We start from the raw sequence: 5,000 nt of genomic DNA on the forward strand, positions 1-5,000 counted from the left end.
GCCGGGGGAAAGCCGCTGAAGGCTCAGGACACCCCGCCGGCCATCTGCATCCGGCTGCCGGACACCACCACCGGCCAAAAACAAAAAAACGTGCTGTACCCGCATCGCGGGCTCCGGCTTAGGGCCAGAGAGCAAAGGAACCGAGGCGCCGACCAACCTCGCTCACAGCACCGTGCAGACCTCCCCTTCACTGAGCCCGGCTGGTACAAACCAGGGACGCCAGGAGCAGACCGGACACCGCAGGCCGCCCCACGTATGGCATCTGCACCAGGAAAAAAAGAAAGCGGAAAAGAGGACCGAGGCGCCGCCGCCTCGCCTTACCATCATCCAGCTTCTCAGGGGACCAGAGTGGTGGGGGGGGGTAGCCGCTGAAGGCTCGAGACACCCCACCACGGCCATCTGCACCCGGCTGCCAGCCAACACCGGCGGCCAAAAACGTACCGTGCTGTGCCCATGTCACGGGCTCCGGCTTAGGGCCGAGAGAGCAAAGGACCCGAGGAGTCGACTAGCCTTCGCTCACAGCACCGTGCAGACCTCCCTTCACCGAGCCCGGCCGGTAGAAACCAGGGACGCCGAGAGCCGGCCGGACACCACAGGCCGCCCCGCACGTATGGCATACGATACCGGCAACGAAAGGAGTAAACCAAGAACCAGGGAGGCGCCGCCGCCTCTCGCCTTACCATCGTCGGGCTCTCGGGGGGCCGGGGGGGGGGGGGCCACCCACCGGTGGCTCGAGACACACCCCCCCCGGGCCGTCTGCATCCAAGCTGCCGGCCACCGCGACCAGCCAAAACCGTGGCGTGCCCATGCCACGGGCTCCGGCTTAAGGCCGGCAAACAAAGGGAGCAGGTGCCGCCGCCGCCACCTCTCGTCCCATCCCCAAGGCCCCCTCAAGGAGCTGGGCAACAGCCCCCGACGGGCTGGAACCGTACGGAGCACCACTGTGTCAACACACATACCGGCGCTCCCCCCCTCCGCCATCATCGGGCTCTCGGGGGACCGGGGGGGGGACGGGGGTAACCACCCACGGTAGTCTCACAGCTCGGCTCCCCCCCCCAGTATCCAGCGTTCAAGTGCCGCCAGCCGCCTCCGGCCACCGGTCTTCGGCCTCTCCCGTGCACCTCTGCCCGTCCTTTTCTCACCACTCGGCAGCGACCGCCCCAACGCCGCCCGGCTTCGTGCCGTTCGGCATCTCTCTGGGTGCTCTCGGTTCCGTGCACGCTCGCCTGACAGAGCACCGGCTTGAGAACCGTGCCCAATTCCCCGGGGGAAACCACCGTCTGCGGCCGCCCAGCATTCCACTTGGCCGGCTAAGCCGCGTGCCCTCGCTCGGTGGCGCTTGTCTGGAGCAGAGACGCCTCGTGCCCCTATATAAGGAGAATATGGGTCCGCGCCGGAAAGGGGCGCTTAAAGGCAGTGTCTGCCTGCCAGCGGGGGAGGCGCTGCAGAGACGCCGACTCTTACGATGACCTAACTGGAGGCAGCGCGAAACAGCGACCCCTTGGAGGAACTGCCGGAGCCAACAGGTCTGCCCGCGCTCTAAGTCCCGACGGAGCCGGGTAGACCTGGCAGCCCTTTCGACGGACGCTGAGCCGGCCGCCGGCAACGTGGAGCCGGGTACACCTAGCGGCCACCGCCGGTCGCCTCGGAGGTGGGTAGACCTGACGGCCGCCTCACGCCCCGGAGGCGGGTAGACCTGACGGCCGCCTCACGCCCCGGAGGCGGGTAGACCTGACGGCCGCCACACGCCGCGGAGGCGGGTAGACCTGACGGCCGCCACACGCCCCGGAGGCGGGTAGACCTGACGGCCGCCTCACGCCGCGGAAGCGGGTAGACCTGACGGCCGCCTCACGCCCCGGAGGCGGGTAGACCTGACGGCCGCCTCACGCCCCGGAGGCGGGTAGACCTGACGGCCGCCTCACGCCCCGGAGGCGGGTAGACCTGACGGCCGCCTCACGCCCCGGAGGCGGGTAGACCTGACGGCCGCCTCACGCCGCGGAAGCGGGTAGACCTGACGGCCGCCTCACGCCCCGGAGGCGGGTAGACCTGACGGCCGCCTCACGCCCCGGAAGCGGGTAGACCTGACGGCCGCCTCACGCCCCGGAGGCGGGTAGACCTGACGGCCGCCTCACGCCCCGGAGGCGGGTAGACCTGACGGCCGCCACACGCCCCGGAGGCGGGTAGACCTGACGGCCGCGTCGCGCCCCGGAGGCGGGTAGACCTGACGGCCGCCTCACGCCCCGGAGGCGGGTAGACCTGACGGCCGCCACACGCCCCGGAGGCGGGTAGACCTGACGGCCGCCTCACGCCCCGGAGGCGGGTAGACCTGACGGCCGCCTCACGCCCCGGAGGCGGGTAGACCTGACGGCCGCCTCACGCCGCGGAGGCGGGTAGACCTGACGGCCGCCTCACGCCCCGGAGGCGGGTAGACCTGACGGCCGCCTCACGCCCCGGAGGCGGGTAGACCTGACGGCCGCGTCGCGCCCCGGAGGCGGGTAGACCTGACGGCCGCCTCACGCCCCGGAGGCGGGTAGACCTGACGGCCGCCACACGCCCCGGAGGCGGGTAGACCTGACGGCCGCCTCACGCCCCGGAGGCGGGTAGACCTGACGGCCGCCTCACGCCCCGGAGGCGGGTAGACCTGACGGCCGCCTCACGCCGCGGAGGCGGGTAGACCTGACGGCCGCCTCACGCCCCGGAGGCGGGTAGACCTGACGGCCGCCTCACGCCCCGGAGGCGGGTAGACCTGACGGCCGCCTCACGCCCCGGAGGCGGGTAGACCTGACGGCCGCCTCACGCCCCGGAGGCGGGTAGACCTGACGGCCGCCACACGCCCCGGAGGCGGGTAGACCTGACGGCCGCCACACGCCGCGGAGGCGGGTAGACCTGACGGCCGCCTCACGCCGCGGAGGCGGGTAGACCTGACGGCCGCCTCACGCCCCGGAGGCGGGCAGACCTGTCGGCCGCTTCACGCCCCGGAGGCGGGTAGACCTGGCGGCCGCGTCGTGCGAGACATTTTTGTTTCGATAGATGCCAATGAAATCCGAAAAAAAATAAATGAAAAGGGAAATTTTTTTTCTTAACGCACCCCCGCACCCCCGCGCCCCGCCGCGCTCTCATGTGCACGCAGCACCAGCCCCCCCACCCCCCCGCCCCGACCCGTTGGCTGCCATGCAGTCGCTGGCATCATTCGCTGCCCGCCCCCTCGGCCGCCAGTCAGCCCCTCTGCGCCGCGCCACTCCGCGCCGCACGGCGCCGCCCGCCACTCCCCCCCCCCGCTTCCCGCGGCTGCCAGGGGACCCGGCAGAAGCGGCGACGTTCCCCGCACCTCACCCCCAACGGAGACGCCCGTCTCGCTGGAGCGAGTTCGCATCGGGAACCGGGCGCTTTTCGCCGGGTCGGGGTCCCGGCGCTGCCGGGCGGTCCTCGGCTTCAGCTGTTGGTTTCGCAGCGTGGGTTTAGCTTTAGTCTCGGGGGAGGGGGGGTGTGGGGGGGGGTGCGTGTGTGTGTTTTTATTTTGTTTCTTTCCCCCCGCCTTTCGCTGTGCCGCAGAGGCGTGGGCACCGGGCGCCCTTCACCGGGTCCGGGTCCGGGTCCGGGTCCGGGTCCGGGTCCGGGTCCCGGCGTTGCCAGGCGCTCGCTGGCATTCGCGTTTAGGTTTTTTTCGACGGGGTTGGGGTGGGGGGGTGGGAAGGGGGCTCCCGGGCTTTATGTGTGGGAATGGGGGGTGTGTGCGCGTGTGTGTGTGTGTGTGTGTGTGTGTTGTTCGGATTGTTGTTTTGTTGTTTGTTCCCCCCCCCCCCCCCCCCCCCCCGCCGCGACACACACGCGCTCGGACACACACGCAGAGACACAGAGAGAGAGAGAGAGAGAGAGAGCGCGCGCGCGAGAGAGAGAGACACAGGCGCGCGCACACACACACACACACGCACACACAGACACAGACACACGCACGCGCACACACACAGACACCCCCAGCCCCCCACCCCCCCCAGCCCCCCGACCCCCACCGTCGCCCGCGCGCCCGAAGAGCCGTTGGTCCCCGCCCCACCGCTGCAACTCCGGAGCTGCAGGGCGGTGGGTGCGGCCGCCAACCGACCGCAGCCTCCTCGGCGCCGCGGAGCACTACGGCTGGGGGGTGGGGGATCGGGGGCGGTTTCTGTTACACCACCACCACCACCACCACCCGCCCTCGCTGCTCTCCCTCCCACCCCTTCGGCGTTCGTTTGGCTTTCAACCCGCGGCGGGAACGGAGCAGGCGGGCAGGAGGGCGGGCGGCCGAGCGACCGACTGAGGAAGGCGGGGAGCCGGGCCGCGGGCACGGCGCGGCAGGGACTCGGCAGCTGCGGGGGCTCAGCGTCCAAAACACGCGCCACCCATCATCGCCGCCGCCGGCGGGAGGCCCCTCCGGGCCCCCCGGCACGGAGGCGGCGGCGGCGACGCCGCTGGGTCCTAAGGTCTCCCGCCTTCCTTCCCTGGAGCGGCCAATGTGCTGCTGCTGGTGGAAAGCGGGCCGGAGGTAGGGGGCGGCCGGTCTCCTCGCGAACCCCGGGGGTGGCAGGGGGCGGCCGGTGTCACGGTGGACCTGGTGGCGGGAGGGGTGGGGGTTGGGGGGGGGTCGGCAGGGGGGTCGACAGAGCTCGTTGCGGCGGTGGGGGGGCGGGGGGGGGGGGGGGGTGGTGGGGGGGTGGTGTTGGTGGGGAGCGGTTTCTGTTGTTACACACACACCCCCGCCCCGTCGCTGCTCTCCCTCCCACCCCTTCGGCGTTCGTTTGGCTTTCAACCCGGGGCGGGAACGGAGCAGGCGGGCAGGAGGGCGGGCGGCCGAGCGACCGACTGAGGAAGGCGGGGAGCCGGGCCGCGGGCACGGCGCGGCAGGGACTCGGCAGCTGCGGGGGCTCAGCGTCCAAAACACGCGCCACCCATCATCGCCGCCGCCGGCGGGAGGCCCCTCCGGGCCCCCCGGCACGGAGGCGGCGGCGGCGACGCCGCTGGGTCCT

The sequence above is a fragment of the Athene noctua genome, unplaced genomic scaffold (assembly GCF_965140245.1).
Source record: "Athene noctua unplaced genomic scaffold, bAthNoc1.hap1.1 HAP1_HAP1_scaffold_212, whole genome shotgun sequence".
Taxonomy (NCBI): Eukaryota; Metazoa; Chordata; class Aves; order Strigiformes; family Strigidae; genus Athene; species Athene noctua.